Below are 6000 nucleotides of genomic sequence, written 5' to 3' on the forward strand. Positions count from 1 at the left end.
CTGTTCACTCCCTTTGCATTTTGTTAATAGATGAACTATAAACATGCTTATGTTTGAAAGCATTCTTACTTCACAGCATTGTTTCACACCTGCGAAAAACATTTTGCACTGTACAGTTTATATTCTACACACCTTGGGTGAGTGTAATATTTGACTGTGTGTTTGCCTTTGGTTACTTTGCCCTGGCACACTGGCGAGGTTAATATTTATCTAGTTCTTACTGAGCCATGTGGGAGGTTTACACAAACAGGAATGTACACACATGCCTGACTTACTGCATTTTTTAAAAAAAATATTACATTTGCCTACACGTCTGCTGCCTAAACCATTTTTTTTAATTTTTTTTAAATACTATGCCACGACTGACATGTATATGCAAACAATGAAGAACAAGAGTATGCTCAGAAGCAACTATACATCACAAATAAGTAACAAAATTAAAGTTAAAAGAAAATAAATACAAGCCAAGGCTTAGATTTCAGTACTGCATATAGAAAAGTGCTGAAATATGTAAAAATGCTAGCGCTTTTCTGTGCTGTACCTATGTTTTCTGTAGCCAAAGAGAACATGGCTGGGGATTCAAAAGGTCAAGGTTATCTTTTTCCCTATACGTGTCTGCCTGCAACACTAGCTGCTCCGTGTACCATGAATGTCCTCTTGCAGCAGTAAATGGCAAAACTTGCAGGCCCCTTTTAATGCCCTTTGCAACCATATCAACGTACCAGTATGCCCTTAAAAGCTGTGATAAGACGCCCATTAGGACGTACCAGTACGTCCCAACTTTGTTGCAGCGGCAGAGACTCTCCCCCGTCAGCAGAAGCCAAAAAGGGTGGCTTATTGCCGAAGCTGTTATATGCGGAACGCCCAATAAGCGCTGCGTAAACTGTTGGCGCTATATAAATAAAAGATAATAATAATAATAATAATAATCTGGGATTCCCTTCCGGTAGCCGACACTGCTGATGCCGACCAGAATGTCACTAGAGGACAGGAGAGACTCAGCAGGGTCTGTTTAGACCATATAGTCCATAATATAGACCCATATTGCACGGATAACACAGTGCCATAACATCAATAAATGAAACCCTGACATTCCCTTGCCCCAGCACTACATGTAAGTATGACTCCCATCTGTACACTACCTTCAAATCCATAAGCCAGAACTACTAAAAATTCTACCCTCTAGGGTACTATGTGAGGGATTGACCTGGCCATCTAGAACATAAAAATATGTATGTGGGGTACATCTAATCAGAGGATGTTGCCAGGTATTACCGTATTTGGGTCATTGATCAGTTGCACCTACTGTGTAGAAGAAATTCTAAGCAAAATTACAATCCTCTAGATTGTGAGCTTGTTTGAACAGGGCCCATCTCACTTTTTTTTGTATGTCATCTTATGTTGTATACTAATTATGTCCTGTCTACCCTTTGTAGCATAAAAAGTTTGTTTATTTTTTTTGCCACGTTTCTATGGTTTCAAACAAAAGGATGTATAACTTGTGTGGGTACATCAAACACGTTAAAGTGGAATCCTAATTATACCAACATATGGTAAAAAACAAAAAACAAAACACTGTACGTAGGGTACTACAAGCCCCTGGGGTGGTGAAGGGGTTAAAAAAAAAAAACTATTAAACTGTCTCTTTACTTTACATGAAAGCAATGGTAAAAAACATTACTGACTATTTGAGAGGAAGTGCTGTGAATTGTGGAAATTAAAAATATCGAAGAAACGCCCCTGCCAAACACGCAGAATTAACACAGTCGCAGCCTATTTTTAGAAGGACAAAATTTACTGTGCTAGATTGCACAACCCGAGCAGGCGTTCACATAGAAACAGCACTTTGTTACCTGCCCAGGGCTCGGTAATGAAATGGTGGCTTTTTTATTTTATTAATACATTCAAATAATAAGTAATTATTACAAAGAAAAGATGAGAGAACAGATCAGCGGGTCAAACCATGGCAACGATTCAGCTAAACTCCTGCCTTGATGCTGTAGCCAATATGGGGCCAGGGACACAAGTTTAGACAGTCTGTTGCTGTTGTGCTAGACAGGTAGCCATACTCTTATTTTAGAACGGCTGCTGAGGGTTATGGGAGTTATAGCTACATAGGTTACATGTTGTCTACTGGATTTCAGGCGGCTGATCACCGGTTAAATATTCTTTTATGGAAAACATTACAACATAAATCATATCATGAGGAATTATTGGTTACTGATTAACAAAGTGCCTTCATATTCTGTAGCATGGCACAATGCAAAACAGAAAGGGGAATGGGACACCACGCGCAGGAACAGGAATTTGTACAACATAGTCTCGGAAAGAATTGATCTTCAATCACACCACTCTTACAGAGTACTAGAGCATTGTGTTCATGTTCTTCTCCAACCAAGCTAGCTAGAAGACAATGGACGTTGATCACGTCTAATCTTTCTGTTCGCCCAAATGGGACTTGGTGCCCAACTTACATAGAATAGATTTTAACACATTATCACTTCACCGTGTAACTCTGAGCCAAAAAAATCTGCTGTTATACCAGCGAGGGGGAAAAAGCTGCCAATAAAAGTATTACGTTATCAGGATGCGAAATAATAAACCATTGGAAAAGGAGACAAAGAAGGACAAGGACTGAAGGGAAACTACGATAATAAATGGAAATTAATCTAATGGGTCTCAGAAGATTGACTTCAGGTTTACAAATCCGTGTCCCATAGGTAAGACAGCGGGGGATCTTTACTAAGGCATGTAAATAGTAAAGTGTTTGGGTTTTATATTCTGATTTAAAACAAAGATCCGGTCAAATAAGTCAAAATCAAGTTTGTCTAAAAACATGGTTCTCAAAGATCTATAGCTTGTGACTACTAGAAACAGCATCGAAAGTCTGTGGACTGTATTTTATGTAATATAGATCTGATACATAGAAAACGATTGGTGGACCAATAATTCACTTTTATTCTGGCTGGTTAAACATTTATACATTTTCTTTAATAATAAAAAAATATATATATTATTGCATTGCAAGCAAATCATTAACGATGCATTAAAACAGAAGGAGGTATGGGAAGTAGCGTTGTTTACCGCATCAAAACAAACTAGAGTTTTTCTACGAAAAGCAACGTCACAAACTGCCCCAGGGCAGCATACCACAGATTACACACAGTTTCTGTACCTTGCCTATACAAGGAAACATACAGAAACTCTTCAGAAAGAGCTTGAAGACTTTGAGCCTACGATAAAGCGCCCCCAGCACCCACCAGATGCAAGCGATTTAATGGGAAGGGATGGAACGATCACAGCGTGACCACACTGCATATCTGCACAATGATAATCAACGCACGGCAACATATAATTAGGTTGGATATCTACGAATACACAACCTGCACCGTGTATTTGAAAACCATCATTACATGAGTAACCCGTGATACTATTATTGTATCCTTCTGAGTTCCTGCAACATTATAAAAACGTACATTCGACTGCTTGCTTCATTTTTGGAATGAAGATACTCAAAACCAGCACAACGTTAAGAGGGGACAATGCCAAATTTCATATAAATCGGGTTTATGTTTAAACATAGCCAGAAGCAGAGTACTCACTTTTTCATAAAGGTGCCAATTTGTCTAACATTCAATTTTTTTGATGGCTGCATTCTTGGAATAGTGCAATCTGTGTGGGTCAGAGAGCATTTCTTACATCTCCATCACTATATAAATCTTTATCCAGGTTTATCTTGCTGTTAAGTAAAACAATAGGAGGCTCTTGTAAGAACAGGATATGTGATGGCTGAGTTTTTAGTTTAGTTAAACGGCTCTTGGGCTGTCATGGTTATCATCACCGAGTCACTGCGTGGAACATTTTCATTGACATTTCCGAGTTTAACATCCAGGATTAAACAGACAAGGCATTTATTTACCATGGCCTGAATCTAAATATTTTTAATAAAAATAATGAAACGAGGCACTTGAATAGACACAATTACATTGGTGGTTACTCTCTTAACAGGGAGATTTTATCCTAGAATAATCTTATTGAATGACTCGGATGAGTATGAACCATGGACTGTGAATAATATATATATATATATATATATATATATATATATATATATATATAGTTAGTACATATATCCATTTACACTGAAATCCCCATATTACACCAGTCTGGTAAGGATGTTAAAACATGAATCAGCAAAGAAAGGTTGTCTGATGGATGAGAATTTAATTGGATAAGTGATGGAAGGTTGTTTATTGTGAGCTGGGGGTAACATGGTCTTGTTTTCATCATAAACCTTACTATATAACCCTGTAAACAATAGCATTCATATAGACACAGGGCAAATAGGCACACCTGACACTAGAGACTAGCTCTTGGTTAAATCCCAGGCCCCAAGGTTATATATATATTGTTAATTGCCCCAGTACTGATCCCAGGGATAATTACACATTCCTTCCCGGAACACTCCCCTGCACTGATTAGCTATATGGGGAGCGGAACACCTGGACCCACCGCTGCAGCAAAACGGCCCTGCTCCTAACGAGAGGGACACCGGAAGCGGACATCCTGCAACACACTAAAGAGAATTACGGTACAGAGGGTCGCTGCGGGTGGACGCAAGCACAGGGCGGGGACCCGTACAAAGGAAAGGGGCAGACATAGTGAGTTAGTAATGGAGGGGAAAGCTGTGTAAAAGTGCGAAAGAGCGTAAAAAAGACAAAGAAGGACTGCTGCCGGCTACTTGGTCTCACCCTAGTTGGTCTGGGCTGGAATTGCCCCTCACGGTGTCGGACAGACCCTCGGTTTGTCTCTCGGTAGGCTTTCCGTATCCTGAGGTTCTCTCACTCTCTTCCACTGACATCATCGGAAGTCCTACCTGCTCTGCCCTAGCCACTACCGGATACTAGGAAAAGAACGACGCGCCGTGGGTCACGGGAAATGTAGTTTCTCGCTTCACGGAATGCAGCCAATGTCCGCCAAATTCGTGGACTTTGCTTTGTACAATGTGACCCTGCGTAGAAGCGCAACGGTCGTTCTGCAAGCTGCTTACAGGGAGGCCTCTGCAGTTAAACACTGGGCTTTATAAATGAGCTGGCTCGGATTGAAGAACTACCTCTTAAAAATGTCTGAGTTGGTGTGTTTTATTATTTATGGAGTGCTGGTGCGGCCCCCTTTTTGCATCACCACCTAGGTTCATATACCCAAGTGTCCTTGTTGGGAGATAAATCGCTCTGCGCTCCATTCTTTTGTTTATGTCCCTGTATTCTAGGAGCTCAAAGAGTTTGCAGAATATATCAGTATTCTATAGTCCTAACAGTCGGATAATGTTCTTTTTATTCTTCCAAAGTCTGAGGCTCCTAATGCTTCCTGCCATCATGTTAATGGTGCTCCATAAGCGGTAGGGCCACAGTGGAGACCAAGCACAGTCTTCTGTGGTGGTGCTCCCCACGTGATCATATGCATTTATTTCCAGTAAGCCCAAGGTGCCACATGTTTTCGGTATGTTAATAGAAAACAAGTTAACTGGTGCTCCAAATTCATAAGGCCACTGGATACTAGGTCCCCAATCTTCTTCTGGGGCTGCACTCCCCGCGGCTGGGTGAATATACAGCTCCTTGACTCCTACCGAATGTAGGGCCAGATCTTTTAGGGTCCCTTCACAAAGGAAGGACCCACTGAAGTCTTCAAGGGGGAATGGAGGCCAAAAGGCACCCGCCCCAAAAGAGTCTTCAGAGATTCGGTGCCACTGTGTCACTTTTCAGTGAACTAAGAATGGGTGACAACAATCAATTCAAATGTGTGCAAGGTGAAGCATGTAAAGTACCATTTCTGGCCCCCAGCCCATGGCTGGTGTAATAAAAATTCCCCACCTACCCACCAGCTGTAGGTCAGGGCAATTTAAGTGTGGAGAAAAAAAAAAGTGGATTTGAAGGGTATAAGTGTTAAACAATATTCTTACCAGCTGAATATGTCATAAATGCTCCGACACCTGGGTGCAAA

Source organism: Sceloporus occidentalis, unplaced genomic scaffold, assembly GCF_023333645.1.
Source record: "Sceloporus occidentalis isolate IW3139 unplaced genomic scaffold, rSceOcc1.0.p SCAF_55, whole genome shotgun sequence".
Taxonomy (NCBI): domain Eukaryota; kingdom Metazoa; phylum Chordata; class Lepidosauria; order Squamata; family Phrynosomatidae; genus Sceloporus; species Sceloporus occidentalis.